General features: G+C 41.1%; 1 protein-coding gene across 2 annotated transcripts in view; it reads right to left on the bottom strand.

Annotated features, from left to right (window-relative positions):
- Window positions 1-16992, bottom strand: part of sema4c (sema domain, immunoglobulin domain (Ig), transmembrane domain (TM) and short cytoplasmic domain, (semaphorin) 4C) — an 89883-nt gene extending 72891 nt beyond the window's left edge. Inside the window, exon 1 of one of the 2 annotated variants that reach the window (XM_018669298.2) lies at window positions 16421-16992. The gene's annotated coding sequence lies outside the window, so the exon portion shown is untranslated. Of the gene's footprint in view, window positions 1-10408; window positions 11122-16420 lie in introns of those variants that run through there. The other variant, XM_018669299.2, reaches the window with a different exon arrangement.
- Window positions 16993-19577: the final 2585 nt, after the last annotated feature.

Raw genomic sequence — 19577 nt, 5'->3', positions numbered from 1 at the left:
TTTTCTTTTTCTCAATTCTGTCTGGCACTTTTTGACTTTTCTCTTTTTGTGTCTATTGTGATTTGTATCTCTCTCTGCCCCCTTGTTTCTCCCCTTTCCAGACTATTTAGCTGCCTGACACTGTGTCTCTTTTCAGTCACTTTTCTTTTAAGGCTTCATACAACATTTTGGAAAACACGCTTTAGGTTTCTTGCAAAGACTTAGATGAAACAATTGATACCAATCTCATGTCTGTACAGTGAATATGACACTACACCATGGGGTCAGTCAGCTTTGCTAAGGTGGATGCATGAGGAAACTGCTAGCCCAGCTTTGTCTTAGGGTAACCAGCACCTCTTAAATTCACTGATTCACAAGTTACGTCAAATTTGTTTAATCTATACAAAGACCGAATGTAAAAACTACTATTTTTGGTTTTACGGAGGAGTACATGCGGGACTACATCCTGACAGTAAAGCTCCTGGAGTCTTGCTGTCTAGGAAGACTCCAGGAAGTATTCCCAAAATATAAAACTTCTACAATAAAGGAACAGTTCAATAGCTGGGACTGATCAAAACTGAAAAGAAAACATCAATTTAGCTTGAAGATATGGCAGTCCTTGAGGTCTACCATATCTTACAAGTTAATGTTATATCAACATCCCTTGGCAAACAACAGTTTATACATTCATCCCAGTGCTTTTGTGCAGAAACTCTGTCTATAGATGTATTTGGAGAACACAGATTTAGTTTTTGTTGAGACATGGTGCTACCAAAGCTGGCACCCTAAATGTGACTTTAGGATGCTTTGCACAGTCACTGCACCAGGCTGTCGATTTCAAAGAAATTGTTTCAGTGCTTAAATCCCTGTAAAACCACAAACTGTTGTTTCTACATGTCTGTTTCTGCACAGCTTTAAACTAATAAAATACAATGTTTGTATTAGTGAGTTTAAGAGGTGTTGGAGGGTTTATTTTTTGACTTTGGAAAAAGCCCAGCTAGCTGTTTACCCCTGCTTCCAGTCTTTATGCTAAGCTAGGTGAACCATGTCTAGACTCCAGCTCTGTGCTTAACTCACAAACACCAGAATAATGTCTCTCTCTCAGAAAGGAAAGAAAACAAAATTTAGAAGTTCTCCTCTTCAGGTTGCTTCTCTGTGTCTTTTTCTCTCTCAGACTTCAGTAGTGTTAACCTGAAGAGTGCCTCTATTTAAATGAATGATGAGCAATTGACTGATCCCACGTTCCCATTGCTAGAACCAATAAGTCAATAGACCCACTAACTGCTGCTACTGCATTGTGCAGTAAACACACACACACACACATGCACACGCACAGTGACACAGGTACACACTGATGTCTTCATAGTTCGGTAACAACACCCTGGTGCACTTTCTCAGGTGTTTGAGTGTGTGTGTGTGTGTGTATGCATAAGGTAAAATGTCATACTACAACAGATCAGGTGACACTTAAACATAAATAAACTACAAGCAACCGATGTCTTCATACTGATTACAAATGTGTAGTGGCATGTGCGAGTGTGTGTGTATCTGTGTGTGTGTGTGTGTGTGTGCGTGGGTTGTGTGACGCAGTATGTATGACAGAACAAAAATATGTGAGAACAGAGTGTGGTTGAATGTGTTGGGACGCTACAGTGCATGTCTTTGTTGATTTTGCAAAGCCCCCCCCCACACACACACATACACACACAAAAACAGACACACATACTCCCAAACCCCTGGTGCCTTTGTGAGTCAGAATTGTCACTGTGTGTGTGTGTGTGTGTGTGTGTGTGTGCATACGCACATCTTAATCTCCCAGCTTAGACAAACCCAGCAGAGATTCTAGTAAATGTTGTTAATAAAGTCTAGCGGGAGGTCTGTCTGTCATATAACGCCCACACAGACAGATATACACACAAACATACCCACACACACACACACACACATACACACACACACACACACACACACACACAAATACAGACATCGACAATATACAGATATATATAATTAATAAGACTAAAAGAGACAGACACAAAGCACTCAGACAAAGAAACATCCTCACACACACAAAGTCAAGGACACATACACATAAAGACGCACACAAGCACAGGTACAATACACACACACACACTCATATTCAGACGCAAAGAGAAAAAGATGCAAACAGATTAACACACACACACATTGATGCAGACACAAAGAAACATCCACACAAACTCAAAGAAACAAAGGCACAGACATAAAGTAACAGAAACACACACACACTGCGACAGGCGGCATGGGCCTGACAGCATGCAGCAGCACCACCAATTCCGTGACGCACAAAGCGGCCCATCGATGAGCGACACAATCCTCGTGTGCTTCAAGCGCTGAGGCAACCCACTGCGATAGTGAATGCAGCTGTAGAGAGAATGGTTTTGCGCGCCACACACTATGGGATGCATTCAACAACACAGCAGCTCTGTGCAACAAAGCAAGTGTCCATGCAGCTGCATAAGAGCAAAATCACACACACACATACATGAAGACACAAAGCACAGTGGAGCACTCAAGACAATCAGACACAAGAGATACAAGCTAATAATTGTGAGAGCGCAAACACACGCACGCACACAGAGTTACCTGCACTTTGTGTTTGCTGGAAAATTCTTTGGGACAGATAAAAGACCTTATTAAATGTTTTATGTGTCCACCAACTATCACTGGTCCACATTAAATATAGTTTTCTGTCTCATACACTTACATCAGTCAGCTAACCTGATTTAACTGACGGCTAATGCTTTGTCACATTCTGCATATGCCTCACATTAAATGCATTTTAGTGGAAGAAAGTGTTGACACCAACTTTTGTGATTAGCTAATGTAACCCAAAATAACAGCCAAAATTATCACAAGCCTTAAAAGCATGTTGGTGTATAAACATCTCCACCTATAGATAAGTGTAAGTTATCTTTTATGGCTTCACTTCATGTCTTACATTCAGTTGACACAGACAGGTTTACACATTTTTCAGAGAGGATAGACACCACTCTCATGTTAGTCTGTTATATATAAATTTCTTATCGCTTAGCTTAGTATAAAGACTGGAAACTCGGACAAAGAATCAGAATCGCATACCAGCACCTCTAAAGCTTATTTATTATTTAGTAATTATTAATTCATATAAAATCCAAAGAGTAAAAGGGGGGTCATATTTCCTGGTCAGGTGCAGTGACTGGCACATATGGTGTATAACCCCCAGTAAAACCACCAATTCTTGATTTTGCACTTCTAATTTAGTTTTAGCATCATCCATTTCTTTGGCTTCTCCAACAATAGGTAATCACAAAGGAACAGATACAAATACAGGAACACACTCAACAAAACACACAACCCCGCCCCTTTGTTAGTCAGCTAAGGGTTAGTAAAAGAGAAAAAGATAACCATACACATCCATACCCACACAGGCTCACACATACACACACACGCCCACACAGCAGCTAATGTAATTTCAAAATCAATTAATTAAAAAGCATGGTCTTCTCCCACAGGGAGTGAAAGACAAATTTGAGGAATTTAATCCTGGTATACAAATCAGAGCTATTCAGCTGCAGAGATATGAGAGGACAGGATGGATGGAGGGACAGCGAGATAGAGGGATGGAGGATGGACGGTCAATGAATTTTAAATAGGGAAGACGATTTAACTCGCTTCAATTTGACACGACTCCTCTTGCTTTCCTACTTAACTGTAATGCTTCTCCCATTTCTATCTATCTATCTATCTATCTATCTATCTATCTATCTATCTATCTTTTTCAGAAAAGCATGATCAGCAGAGAAAGTGTGCAAGATGGAAAGGGGAGTAAGATGGAAAGGGGAAAATGCGTGAACATGTGTGTTTGTGAGGTTCATCAGCATCCCTCTCTCACTCCCTCTATATCTCTTTCTGTTAGTTTTCAGGCTTTTCTTAAAGGGACATGTCATTGATTTCTTGATGTGTAGAAGCAGGGGGGGCTCAGAGTATGCCTGTGCGTGTGCGTGTGTGAGTGTGTTCTCCGTGGCAGGTCTAACCTCGGGCGAAAAAATCATAATAAAGAGTTTGCCTTTCTCTCATCCCTGGTGTTCCTAAAAAAGACTTTGCCTAATAGGCACGAAAAAAAAAAGTGAGATAAACTGTTCCATATGCCACAGGTCTGTCTGTGTGTGTGTGTGTGTGTGAGAGAGAGAGAGAGAGAGAGAGAGAGAGAGAGAGAGAGAGAAGACAGAGACAGTGTGTGAAAGTAAGTGTGTGTGTTTGTGTGTGTATGAAGGTGTGCGTGCAAATGTGTATGTCTGGCAAGCAATGTGTGAATGTGCTGGTACAGGTGAGAGTATGTGTGTGCCTGAGAAAATACTTGTGCTCTTCCATATTTGTCTGAGATTATTATGAATGTATAATAGTGTGTGTGTGTGTGTGTGTGTGTGAAATCATGATTATTGGAAGAAGAATTTGGATGCTTTCCTCAAGTAAAAGTTGTAAGCAACAACTGTCTCTGCTCAATCAAATACTGCCAGCTATCCATATGTATGAATGCACCTTAAGTTCCACTGAAGCTAATATGAGGCATCAGTAGTCTAAGTTAACCAAGAAAAAAACCTGTGTGAAAACCAGAATGTATGCTACAAAAAATGTCCTGCAAAATGTCACTTAAGAAAAACCACAAAAGTACTCTCAATAAGAGGCAAATATTAAGTAAAAGTATCCATTATACAGAATGTCCCCTTTCAAAGTGTTGTAAATAAGGTTTATTATTGTACTGTTAAAGTAGGTCAAGGTATAGATACTTAAGCAGCATTTGTGTAAAATCTCAAACTGCAACCTGTAAACAGCTGCCAGAGGCTGTTAACAGTACAATATTTCACACAATGTAATGGAGTAGAAAAATAATAATATGCTCAAGTGAAGTACAAATACCTCAGTTTTTTGTATTTGAGTACAGTACTTGAGTAAATATTCTTTGAAAGTACGAATGTCTGTGTGTATGTATATGTGTGTGTGTGTGTGTGTGTGTGTGTGTGTGTAACAGGTTGCATGCGCAGAGGTCTATTACAAAACTACACAGGGAGCACAGCAGCAGGGACTAAAGGGGAGAAAAGAGAATAAGAGGGAGTACCAAAAAGCAAAAGATGAGAACGATTGAAAGAGAGAGTGAGATAAAAAGGTGAAAGGCAGGTTGGAAATTGATGGTGTAATTGTTGACTGCTGGTCGGCTCTTATCTTGGTTTCTCAGGGCTGTTGTCTGGGCAAGCTGGTTTCTTTCTCGCTTTCCAATCTCTGTCTCTTTCTAGGAGTGGACCAAACCTGGCAACCTGCATACTTTGCTATATTTTTTCCTCTCTGTAGCCCTTGGTTTTTTCCAATCTCTGTCTTTTTCCTCTTTTATATCCTTCCAATCATATTACTGTGGCTTCATCCCATTGAGCTTTCCATGTCTTTCTTTAATTCTTTCTCTCTCCATCCCTCTATCGTGACAGTCAGACATCATGCAGAGAGCAGTGGACTGGAAAAGAGCAGCAGGCGAGGGGGGAGTGCAGCCAGCTGGGGGTCAAAGGTGAGTCTGCAGCAGGATGGGGCGGGTGAGGGGGTAAACACAGAGTCTGTTTCTCTCTTTCACCCCCTCCCCAGCACATAGGCCAGACCAACACCTCAACAACATAACTATTATGGCTGTAGCTGGGCTCAAAGGAGATCCTAGTGCCAGACCCAAGGTGAGGCTAATAAGGTGCTGAGCCAGTGCTGATAACCAATAGCCTTGCTAAGCTAGCAGTAATGTTTTAAGAGAAAGCTTAGAGGTAATTTACAAATAGAGAAATGGCAGGACTCTACTGGTTGGAGGAACAGACCTAAAGAAAGTATGAGAGTATAGCCGGATTTATACTTGATGCAAAGCCCTCGCATGGATGGTTATGGTGCAGGTTTTCATTTATAGTTTAGTGTCAGATTTCACCTGTTGATAGAACCATGACTGTAGCTACACCATAACCCAGTAATGTCCAACTATAAATCCAGTTTGTAACATTTTTGAGGTACCCCTGAGCAAAGCATGCAAGCTTTTTCTGACCTGCTGTACTTGAGGGAAAGGAGCCCTTTCTGTGTCCTACATTATATTAAATCCTTGAACACATTTTGTCCACATTCATGGCAAGTTTCTAACAATCAACAATTAAAGTTAATTAAAGTTGTTTTAGTTTAAACAGAACACCAATAGATAATTGGGTGTTCATTAAAGGGTTAACCCCTAATTGCTCTGGTGGATCTGCTCTCCAGGCCTTATTAGAAGGCTCTGGTTGTACTGGGCAGCTCCCAGAGTGAAGTTACATTGTGTCTGGAAGAGTATGCAGCACTACAGTGACACTACTGTACAGTACTGTGTCTACTATTTCCACCGTTACTCTGTATATTCAGCTATGTCAGTCTGATCTTGCCTTTACATTGAGTATTTACTGCGCTATTCTTGTTGCCTGCAGGATCTCATTGCATCTATCATGGGCAATATGGAAAGCAGACGGGAAGGTGGGGAGGTGGCATCGTCAACAAAAACAAACAGCAGGTTTAGCATATGTATGCCTGATTCTTTACAGCCTGTATCGACTTTTCATTCAAGTAAAAAATGGGGTGTGTTTAACAAATCTTTTGGTAAGTGGGAACAGTAACAGTGACAGGTTACCTCGCTGCAGTAGAGTTTGCAGCTGCTGTGAACACTGTATCAGTTCCTTCTCTGCTACAGATGAAGAAAGGGAGCAGTGACTCATGGGCTCAGATCACGCTGGAGTCGTCATACTGGGATCTATGAGGCAAAATCTGATTAGTCAGTCAGGGGGCAAAGCATCTCACTCCTCCTCATCACACTTTGAATCATTCTCCATAAACCATGCTGGCTCTTTACTGGGACTTCTCCAATTAAGGAAAAGAAATACACTTCAGCTATGGAGATATTTAAACAGTGTTTCACACATTGTTTGTTTGCCTTCACACTTGCCCCTATGGTACTAGAAAGAAGTACTTGCTTAGTAGTAAAAGCCACACTGGTCTACCATCGATTTTTTAACAAGAATAGCAGTGACTTCCCAGTAAGGCTTGATAGGCTTAGTTTCCACGAGGAAGTGCAACACTAAGTTAACTTTGAATTTCCAATTAAAGCTGCTTCGCTGGATAAACATCTATATTTTCATTTAGGAGGGGCTAACGACTAACTTTGATTTTCAGACAGGCCAAGATAACTCTAGACAAACACAGCAGGAAATAAGCAGGGTAGCTCTCAGCCTCCTAACAGCTACGAAAACTAAGCTACTCCCACACACTAGCTCAATGGAGCTCTCAGAGAGTAGCCATGTAGGGGCCCTCCTGCTGCTGATAAGCCTGCATGGGCCCCTCCGTAGTGCCTACCCTAGAGAGAGGCCATTAGTCCGGCTGCAGCTCCTTCCTGGATAAGCTGTAGCTTACCAGCCTACAAGCCGAAGGGCAACTTTTTATTGTCCTTTTCCAAACTTTATGTGTGAGTGTGGGGCAATAGCTTGGGAGGGGCTGTGTGTGCTGGAGTCTGCAGCACAGTGTGTGTGTGTGTGTGTGTGTATGCTCAAGCTGCGCGCTCCCGGCACTTCCTGCCCACTAACGACCAATCCCACGCTAGGGAGGGTGAGCTCTTTCGGACCAGAACAATGCCAAAAACAGGCTGTCATAAAAACAAACTACCATGCTCTGGGTAGCACAGGGAAGAGGAGGGTAGGGGTCTACTTTCCTCAACACCCACCCCCGCCCATTTCATCTGCATCATTATTCACACGCACACATTAGTGCACACAATCTCAGAGACCCATGCGTCAGTATTTTTTTACTGTTATCTGTTGTTGCTAGCCCATACACATTTGCATACACTATCCACAAAACAATGCCTGAAAACAGCAAGAAGCAAGAGCTGAGTGTGCATAGGCATATACTCTATGCAAAGTACATACACACATACATATACATACACATACACACACGCAGCAATGTTGCCACTGACAGTAAACAATAGGAGCCTCTGCATTCACACTGGGTCCAGACAGCTTTGACATGTCACCAAAACCAAAATAACAAAAAAGAACAATTCCAGCGGTCCTCTGTACACAAAACACGGTGCGGACAACTGAACCAGAAAACATCTGCTGAGTCGGAACAAACAAAACAAGAAACAGCCGATGTACAGGCACATCGGGGGCCTCAGAAAACATACTAAATACCTTACACGGTGCCCCCAAAACACAGTTGGCGCAGTGACAAGGTTTTTGGCCGAGCATATTACTGTCTTTCCCCAATCCAGCTTTACAATTTCAAGCAAAGCCAAGCACAGACAGACACAGGAAAGAGGATGAAATGGGAAAGATGAGTCAAGATGCTATCTGAGGAGGAAATTACTGGACACATATCAAACATAATGAAGATTTCTCTCCTTGAGTCTGTCTTTTAATCAGTTAGAAAATGTGAAAAACACATTGCATGGCCAAAGATACTGTACATAGACAGATACAACTGTGTAAAGACAGACAATATAAATTATAAAGATCCAGCAGTAAAAATTACCTTGTAGTGACAAGTCATTACAGTTTCATATTTTGGAAAATATGCTTATTGTTTTTGCTTGCCAAGAGTCAGATGAGAAGATCAATACCACTCTCATAGCTGTTTGTTAAATATGCTACAGTCAGGAGATGGATATCTTAGCATAAATACTGAAAGCAGGGGCAGTAGTCTCACTCCATACAAAAAATCCAACTGTCAGCACCTCTAAAAGCTCATGAATTAACATACAATGTACTGTTTGACATAGGGTTGCAGCTGATTATTTCAATCATTGATGAACCTGATTATAACTTTCTCAGCTAACTGATTAATTGTTTGGTCTATATTTTGTTTCAAAATACTGAAAAAGAATTTCAGAATTTCCTAAGACCTAAAGTGTTGTCTGACCAACAGTCTAAAGATTCAAGGAAATTAGCTTGCTATCAGCTACCTACCTCCCCCTGCTTTTAGCCATTATGCTAAGCTAAGCTAGCATAATGGCTAAAAGCATTATGCTAGCTTAGCTCCTGGCTCCAGCTTCATAACTTTTGCTTCAAAGAACCAGAAAAAAAGACACCTCTGCAGTTGCTCATAGTTTAAAGTTTAATGTCAAACCTACTGTATGTTAATACTTGCAGAAATACTGTGCTGTCATCACTTTTTATGACACTGTTTTTACTGAACCCTACTCTATCTCAAGTGAGCAAAAAATCCATTTAACCTTTCTAACTCCATGTGTCCTGTTTTACATAAAAACTTGGATGGAGACCCAGTTATTGATAGATAGACAGATTCATACAGAGAGCAGAGCAACACAGACATAGATAGATGGAGAGAGAGAGTGAGAGAGAGAGAGAGCAAGGCTGGCGGGCAGCAGATGGCCAAAAGCGGTCAGCTGGTAACAAACAAGCAGGTCAGGGCTCTCCTCCACCTCTATTTTACCACATCATAAATAATGCAGGGGCCTGGAACCACCCAGAGCAGCTCCACCAAGCTTCTTCTAAAGGCCTCCAACTCTCCCAGCGAGTCTCATAAAGGCAGACAGGGAGTTTGTTGAACTGACGAAAGCACAAACCTTTATGTCAAGGCAGGGAGCTATGGATTACTCTCCATCTGTTCGTTCATTTGTTTCAGACAACAGTAATTAGATTTGGGTGATGTCTCTCACCACTGCATTCTGACATTTTTAAATTACATTGATCAGCCTGGCAGGGGGGAAATTACAGGTCAGGATGAAAAGCTTTGATAAACAAAACTTCTACATTGAAAGAGTGAAAACATTTGGTGCATCCAGCTATACTTGCTCCACAGATTTGCCTCCAGGAACATCAGTATGCACCATATTGGATTTTCCACCACTCCGACTTTCCTGGAAACACTTCTCCCCCCTCAGGGCTTATTTATTTATTGATTTCCTCACAGGGGGGCTGCATCATTCATAGAGGGTGACAAATATTTATTACTGCTTTGTGTTCTATATTTTGAGAGTATTGCATTTTTTGGCCATAATGTTAATTTTTTTTGACAATAACGGCAATAAGACTTCATTTAATTTAACTGGATTGAATTGAGAGAAAGATCATTAATGGTTGCTCCCAGGGCATTCAGGGTACTGGCACTACTATTAGAGACACCAAAAGGATTACACTACTTTCCTCTATCCTAGCATAGTTTTCATTCACAATAAGCTAGTATTTTACCTTTCTGAGAATTACAGAACAACTGTTCACAATTTATCCTTAGATATTTTATTGAATATAATTTTAGCAAGGGCAAAGCATACATCATAATCATATATAAAAAGTAAAGTAATATAATCAATCACACAATAAAAATTAGAATAATTCTGGAATGAGTAACTCACTGATTCTCATATTAAATGCTGAAGCTGGTCACTAGGATGGGTGAGAGAGAGATGGAGGGGTTGGCAGCTTGGCCTTAGCTGACCGATCCTCTTTTCAGGCCGGACCTGTGAGGGGTGAGCCTCCTGACTCCATACAAAGTCCCGGAGGACCTCGCCTTATTCACAGTCCCTCTTTCTGGGCCTGGCAAACTTATGAAATCTTCAGAGAGTAATTCCTTTATTGCAGTAGGGAAAATAATAATCCTATGTGAAACTCCTCTTGCCTTGAGTCTTCTTAGCAGCAAATAGTCTCCCAGATTCCTTCGTTCTAAGTGAAGAAAAGTTTGCAGAATCCAGCTCTCTTGATGATGGCTGAGGAGAGGTCTTCTTTAGGTGATGATCCACCGATGGTCAACGAAGAGTCCGAATAAGTTGTCTGCTACATCTTTTATCTGATTTTGCCAGGTCTCCAACCCTCCCTCTCTGACTTCCTTTACCAAACCATTTTTGACAATGCTAGCTTTGGCAATGCTGTTGGAATCCCTCCAATCCAGTACTGTCCGTTATGTTGCAATCTTTCTTCCCTTCAAATCTTTATCAATAGTAACCGCATCCATCCTACATACCGCTTCTTTCAATCATTCTTAGTTATCATTAAAACAATTAATCATCTCTTTCAGTAATACCATTGGTACAGTTACTCTTTAACTTTAACTTTTTGAATCACAATCACCGCTTAAATCACAATTCATGATTTTAATACTCTCATACCAATCTTACAGTGTTTTACCAATTTCTCTTTTTCCAAGATCAGACAGGCCATCTGGTACTTTCCAGTCATGTCACAATCTTACCATTGCTTAACTTTGGCAATGCAAAAATGACCTCATTATTCTACTCGTATTGAGCCGAAACGAGTGAGAGAGACAAAGACGAAAAAATATGTGTGCGTAAGTGGGCAAGGGAGACAGAGGATGAGAGAGAGAGAAAAAGAGAGAGCTCAAAGGGAAGGCTAAGTTGCAGAAGAGCAAAAGCTTCTCGTCTCGGAACAACTGCAATCACAGCTGCTGCCAAAACCCTCTGGATCCATCCTTAGTGCCTGGCGGAAACTTCTCAACAGGCCTTACAGCCACTGAGAGGGCTGGAGGATGTGCAGTGGGGTATATGTGTGTATGTGTATGTGTGTGTGTGTGTGGTTCAGCTTGTGCACAGTTTGTGTTCTAAATTAATAGCCACATCAACTTTGAGACAAGACAGATTTCTGAAGAAACATCATAAAGCACCAACAACACTTTGATGATACATATGTTTTATAAATTCAACACAGGCAACTTGGGAAGCGCAATCACAAGTTTTGCAACACATTCACAGCATAAAGAAACCCCACAGCAAACACAAACACAGAAACTTTGCATGTCATAGGGCATCATTTTAACATGTGTTCACACAAGAAATGTGACAAAATAGCCTATTAAAGAAGACTTGATATGAAAATAAAAGACAGTGACTTTCTTTTAGTGAAGCTGATTTGGCGGTGGCATTTCAAATTGTTTGACTATAATAGTTTGACTGATGCATATTGAGTCATTTCCCTAGTACTGAATTCTTAAGTATGCTCTCGCTGTACTGTTTAAAGCTCTATAGCTGCTAGCTGACAATTAATATAGGGTACATGCTGTTTGCAGGTATATGTTTCCCTGGAAACTTACGAAAATTCCTTTGTGTTGTGTATATGTTTCTCTATTTGCTTGTGTTTTTTAATTAGCAGTCAAGCTGTCAAACTGGTGTCAGTGTTTCTTAATTTCTTGTCCAGTGCAGATTTGCTCCTGGATTTATTTACAGTGCAAAGAGAGATGCGGGTACAGATGAGGCAGAGGGTTCTGTTCTTCTAGTTCTAGTAGAGATAACACTTTTTCAAAACAGCAGATGGCGGAAAGGGAGAGAGGTCACTGAAACAACCAAAAAAAAGGGGGGGGCTCTGGCCTTTCCGACACATTTCTCCCCTGCAGGAAAGACAAAGAGAAATAAAGGCACATCACAGGAACAGAGGGAGGAAGGACAAGAAGCAACATCCTTGTCAGGAAGCAACAACGTTCATGGTTTTTGTTCTTAATTTTGACAAAAACTAAAAAAAAAAAAAAATCAGAGAAGAAGCCAGGAGTTGTGCCAGTCATCTTTCATTATGGTCTTTATACAAGATGTCATGATTAATGTGCCTGTGACATGCTAATGTGTAACACTGCTTAATATGTATGTGTTCATGTGTGTGATTTAGTGGGCCAGAATTCACGTTCCAGTGTCACTGTGTCATTTTTAGCCCACAGCTGTGCATATATCAAAGCCTTTTTTAGCACGCACACACACACACACACACACACACATTACCTCGTCTATATAGCTAATAGAGTCCTTGATTATGAAGCAATTGCAATATCAAGGTAGGCTCATGCAAACTGAACTGAAGGCACAAAAACATAAGGTTTATATCACTTTGACCCTGCCCCCTACCAAAGCCCATTTACAATGATGTTCTTGTAAACAAGCTTCTTCCCTTCCTTCTTCTCTAAACATCAGCCTGTCCAGCCCAGCCCTGCCTCCTGCTGTTCCCCTCCAGCACACACACACACACACACACACACAAACACAGACACATCACCCATCTGCTTCTGCTCTCCAGACCTTGCATCTGGCCTGCTATGAACCATATCTCTGCTCAGCACAAACACATATCCAAATGCAAACTCACACACACACACTGTGAAGTGTTTAAGAAAAAAAAGGAGTCAGGGTGACTCTGTTCATGCAGCATCAGAACACAGAGGGCATGGCCAGGGATGTGAACTCTCTTCAGCTCAGCAGGAAGCTCAACACGCAGACCAGTTTGAAACAACAAAAACAAAAGCAAATCTGCCTATAAAAGAAAAAGAAAAGCAGATATTGCAGGAATTAAATCACTGGTGGGATGAAAAGGATGTTTTGAAAAAATGTCTCCTGTGGGAAGCTGGCACATCAACTGTTGCTCAGCAGAGGATGTGAAAAAAATAAAAAAATCCTCTCCCACCATCTAAAACACATTATCGTTAGCGAATCCAGATCCATACGCTCTCACAACACCATAGCCGGCGTGAACACAGGCTGAATGGTCTGCCTGTGTGTGTTCCTGTATGTGAAGCTTTTGAGTTACATAATCAGAAATCATCCCGTTATCACGGGAGTTTTACTGTGCATTCAGCTACTCGCCATGTGGGCCACAGGATCTGTTGCATCGACGTGATGCATGTGACACAGAGATGACAATTAAACACACACAAATGCACACACACACACACACAGACAGGGCAGACAGGAGACAGCTGGTGCAGTGACGGTGTAGCGGCTGTGATGCAATGTTGGCCCTTTAGTGTCAAAACACACAGTTTATGTCACGTGTGCACATGCAGGAAGAGGGGTAAACACACCCTTTGACACAGATAGTGAAGTGGAGCTAAGGGGATTAGTTAATTAACTATTTAATGCAACTATTTAAATCATTGATTCAATGTTTGAGTCACTTTTCAAACAAAAATATGATAATGAGCTTTTTTTCCAGCTTCTAAAATGTGAGGAATTGCAGCCTTTCTTTGTTTTATATGATAGGAAATTCACCATCTTTGTCTTTAAGACTGTGAGTTGGACAAAACAAGGTATTTAAAGATGTGATCTGGGCTCTTGAAAACTTTGATTGACATTTTCTTAATGTTCGGATGTTTTATAGAATGCAATACAATGGATCAACCAATGGAGAAAATCATCAGCAGATTTATCTGTTATGAAAACAGTCAGTTAGTTGCAGCCCTGCAGTGAAATGAACTGCTGCAGGAAACACATGTAAACATGCTGTAAATAACAGATAAAAGTTTCAAGAAATTCCACATCTGTCTGACTTTTACTCAAACAAAAAAAGCACAGTATTAAAAAACTGTTTATTGAATGTGAAACTGCACGTTTGTATGCCTGTGCCTGACTGTAAAAGCATGCCTGTTTGCATGTATGCATGATGCATGTGCTCCTTTCTCTGCCTGACTATGTGCCGTTTAATTATGTGTGTGTGTGAGGAGCATGAGGAGTGTGCGAGGGAAGATGGGAAGGAGGCTGGCCATCAGGATGTGGAATCCATTGTCTGTCCGACAATGAAGAGATCGAGTCGGCAGGAGTCCTGTGGCTCTCTCAATGGAGGCATTAACATCTGGGGCCAGAGGGCTGCAGTGTGTGTGTGTGTGTCTGTGTGTGTGTCCTTGTTGCCACTGCCCTGGATAAAACTGGATTCTCAAGGCTTTTTTTAACCAGACTCGGAATAATGCAGATGTCAGGAGGAGTCCTTCAAACAACCAAAATGGTTTTCAAACATATCTCCTTGTAACCTGCTTCAGTTTTGTATAATCTTCTGTGTGTTTATATGAAGGATTATGTGTTTTCTTAAAAGTCTGTGAACTTGATTTCAAATATTAACAGGTGAGTCAAGTGAATTTCAGCAGGATTATCTTCCATCCATCCACACTGCAAATGTCAACTTGCGGCTCATTGCTAATGCTGAATTTAACCGGTAAATTACTTTCATTAATCTGCGCAAAGGACACATTGACATGCACACAGACATACCGAACTACCCGCCTACGAATGTTACGAAATAAATCTTATGACAAACTTTATGTGAATATTACACAAATATCACAGTAGTGGATCCTCAAGTACAATAACGTTCATTTAAAGTCATCCTCGCTGCCTCCCCCCTCCCACATGGCAATAACATGACTCCACTAACTTACCCACAACCTTTACTGTCTTCACTTTGTAGGACCATGCTCCCCCCTGTACTGTCTGTTAGTTAACTGGCAGTGGCACCATCCAGCTTGTAAAAAAAAAAAAAAAGGGGGGAAAAACAGGCAGTCCCCCTACTACTCCTCCTCCTCATCCTAAACCACCACCTTTTTACAGAAACCCTTGCTCTCTGTCCAGTATGGATGCCGGCCCCTTCCTCCTCCTCACTAATTACAATAATCACTCAACTGAAGCTAATACTTACTTCATTAAGGCAAAAAAAAAAAAAAAAAAAAAAATCAGGAGGGGGGAAGAAGGAGGAAAAGCACTCTGAAGTAATATCTCAAGTCAGTGGATTATTGTCACCATAAGAGCTTAATTTTTGAGTGTCAGCTGAGCAAGCGGGGAACAGAGGCGGCAATTCAAGGGACTCATTGCTTTTATGGCATTGGAAGTGGATGAAGGCTGTCATATATGACAACTAGAACTGCTGTGTGAAAATGAACTATTAAAATCTCCTCAAATGTTTTCGGTAGGATGCTGTAGAACTCCATGCTGTAAAACCATGCGTCTGTTTAAGTGCAGAATACTCTGTGAACTATAAACTCTCAGACAACAGTGGTCACAAAGTAAGTTAGAAAGAGTTGGTAGAATCTTATATTGATGCCATAGAAGATACAAAACACTATCAAGCATAGGTTTCTTAAAGTTCATTACAGGGCAGCACACACACACACACACACAGGCTTAGAGATATTACAGGCAAATACAAAATATGATTTTTACTCAGAAGTGGTACATAGAAATAATTCTGGCATGTTGCAGCACACACAGTGTATCATAAATATGATACTGTACAGATTATACAATGTAGGTGCAATACAGGACTGTGATTTTGGAGCAGTAACGTAGACAACAGTGAAAGCAGTGACTTGATTCTCTTCCAACAGCTCCTGACCGCAGTGCGCTGTGTGTTTACACTGCGCGAAATGGAAATAAAGTTGCACCACATTGAGCCCCAAACAGACAACACGCAACACCTAAACGATCGCAACGCATTGTAGCTCAAAGCGTCTTATTTCCAAGAAAGAAAGGAGGGCTTCATTGCAACAGTTGGAGATCCGGAGGACTCAGGATGAGGATGTTTTCTACCTCTGCTTCCCCGTCTACTTTTAATCCAGCTACCTCACACAGTACTGCAACCACCATTACGATAAACAACGGCTCCAAACTTACCTTATTATTACGGTGATGGTGCTGATGATTACAGGCAACGCGTCCTGCGCTTTCCTCTCCGTCTTTCTCTGACGACAGATCCAGTATCCTTTCCTCCCCTCCCTCTCTCTCTTCCTCTCTCCGTTATCTCGGGTTTGTTTTTTGAATTTGAGTTATAAATTATTCCACGTCCTCAACAATATCTGACTAATTCGCCCTCGGTTTCTCACTTCTCTCCTCTTATTCCCTCTTTTAATTTAAATGTTTCGACCGTAGGGCAAATCGAGCCATATGATCCTGTCATTCAGTTTCTACACAGAGAAACTGGCTCTCCGCGCAACTCCCTCCCAAGGCTTTGTAACACGAAACCAGAGGAGGAGGAGGAGGGGGAGGAGAAAAGGGGGAAAAACGGAAAGAAAGAAAAGAAAGCGTGAATTTAATCCACTATCTGCAACGAGCTAGATGAATCTATCCGCCTGTCTGTCTCTGCGCACAAGTTTAAGCAGTCCGCACCAAACGAACAGATCGGAGTGGTCGTGGCGCTGCGTCTCTGTGCCAATCTCGACTGAAATGATGCGTGTGTGTGTGTGTGTGTGCGAGCGTGTGTGAGTGTGGTGCGTGGCGCTGCAGCGTGTGTGCGCCCCCAGCCTACTTCTGCAGTACGCATCGCAGCAGGGACCGGGGAGGATTTCAAAAAAGGCACACAAACAGGTCTCCGCCTATTAGCCCCTCCGAACAAGGGCCCCGACACGGACGAGGGGCCCCGAGCAGCCATTACACTGCTTGATTAAGACCGTTTCATTGTGCGGGAAGTGAAGGTCTGTTTTAGCAAAGTGCTTCCCAACCTGGGGTCTGACCCGAGCCACTCAGAGGTCCCCTTTAACGGGCTCCCACGGCCAAATGAGCATGATGCTGTGCAGCAGGGTCGCCTGGCGCTTAAAGAGACCATTGTTAGACTGGAGGAGTCTGGTTCACCTCCACTTCCTGTCCTACTCATGTGCCAGTGAGCAAGGCACTGGCTCCAAACCTGCTCTGTAGTTAAGCCTGACTTTTATTCTCCCTTTGTGGCAGAGAATAAGCAGAGAAAATATTCCACAAGAAATCAATACAGTAATATGATTATTACCCTCACTGTTATTGCAGTGAACTGAAGAAAATACAATGGAGTAAGAAAGAAAGAATCTCTTGTTTTTGAGTTTTTGATCTCTTTTCAGATTAAGCCTTTAACCAGATAGTTTCTGGTGTATTCTTTTCTATTCATCTCATGTTGTCTCGTGAAAAGATCAATAATCTGACTTTATAAAATGGATGTTTTTTGGTCTAAAGCATCTCAGTGACATGCCAGTTTCATGTTTATAGATTGTTCTCAAAAGGTAAAGCTGCTATTATTATGAATCTATGATCTAAGCATTGGGGAAAGAAGTATTGAAAGCAGCAATATCTCATTGTTAAAAGACTAATGATGTCATTTTCATCAGTTAATTGAACTTTTTCAAGGAAAAACTGCATCAGACACAAATTTTATTATCAAACCAGAATACGACCAGCACAAGAATGGTCAAAACATCAGCAAATATAATGAACATTTTATAAAAAATTATAATTTTAAAAATGTTGAGTCCTTTATAACAAGATAACCATCGGGGGACATCTCCCTTACTCTTGAAAATCCTGTTCTGTGATTTGTGAGGGTTAGAGTTATAATAATAAATTGATTTACATTGCATTTCTACATTTTTATTAATTACAGTAAATTTTATATTAACAAGCTATTTTCTAGATTGTTAATATGGAAAAAGAGAGAGCATATAGTTTATGTCTAAAATTTGAACAATAGAACAGTGGACACAGGGGAGATATTGTAGACAACAATGAAAAATACTAACAATGCAGAAATGAATATATATAACATAAAATGAGATTCATGGCCATCAGTCTGTTGCCCCGGTGCATGCTGGGAGGTTTCCTTTCATGCCCTCCTCTGGATGGCTCAGTGTAAACTCATACAAATGACTCATTTTAGATTGACTCACACAACAGGAATAAATAAATACATTTTTTCTGTGTATTTCAGAATACACAGAGTCAACAATGGCATTTTCTTACTTCTTTCAGTGACTGTTTATGGATTGTGATTGTTTACAAGAGAGGTTTTATATATAAGAAAAATATCCTGAGCAGAGAAGACAAAAAGATGAAATAACACACAAGACTATGGATTATGATCCAAAGATTAAGTGTGCAGATTAGAAGGCAAATATTAGAGTGATAATCTCTATGCATTAGCACAGAAAATGTTCTGAAATTAATCATTTTTGTCTCAGTGTAGGTATTGATGTAGCTGCAGGGCCTTTTAACCCCAGTACAAATCAATAAGCTGATACCAACGTAGGCATTTTCCCAAAGGAAGGGCCAAAACATCTTCAGCTATGTATCAGTTGTAATGTTTGTTACTGCAGGAATACAATCAGCACTTTAACTGCTGTTTACTGCCGTCTGTAAGCGTGTATCTCTCAAGCTCTCAGTCCCGCCTGGTGCTAAACTGTCTGAATTTACATGCTGGCTGATGGAGACGCTGAGAAGATAGTTGCCCAAATCCTCACACAGACAGATTACCAAATAAACAAGGCTGAATTATAATGCTCATAATCTCAAACACACATTTGGTTGTAGACGCCTTGGCACAGATTTATTTGGTTTGAGAGTTAATGAGTTTGGATTTAGGACACTAATTTTGAGTCAGACTCTCATTGCACAGTGTGTTAAAAACAGCTCAGTGATGAAAAGGAGGAGTAGCATGGCCTCGGGCCACATCAAGAGACACTGCTGAGAAACTGTGGGTTTCGTGCTAGAAAGTTGTGCTTAGTATGGTAAATAGGGCCTTCTAGGAATTTAAATAATAATTTTAAAAAAGCACAAGAAAATCCCACACAGACCTTGACCTTCCCTCTATATTTTCAGAGTCTGTCCCAGTCAATAACGCTTCAAAACAAAAAGGACTATGATGAAAATTAATTTGTGGGGATTATTTGGACCCAAGGTTGGATAAAATAGACTTCAGATGTATTATGTGGAGAAGCAGTCATGTGTGAAGTTCCATGCCTGACCTCAAGTTCAATTTGTTATTGATGCACTGTGCTGCCTATTCAGCAGATGGTGTTGAATAAATAAGAGTTTC

Source organism: Lates calcarifer, linkage group LG13 (genome assembly GCF_001640805.2).
Source record: "Lates calcarifer isolate ASB-BC8 linkage group LG13, TLL_Latcal_v3, whole genome shotgun sequence".
Classification (NCBI taxonomy): domain Eukaryota; kingdom Metazoa; phylum Chordata; class Actinopteri; family Centropomidae; genus Lates; species Lates calcarifer.
Note: the sequence above shows the minus strand (reverse complement) of the source record. Positions and strands in the feature narration are given on the sequence as shown.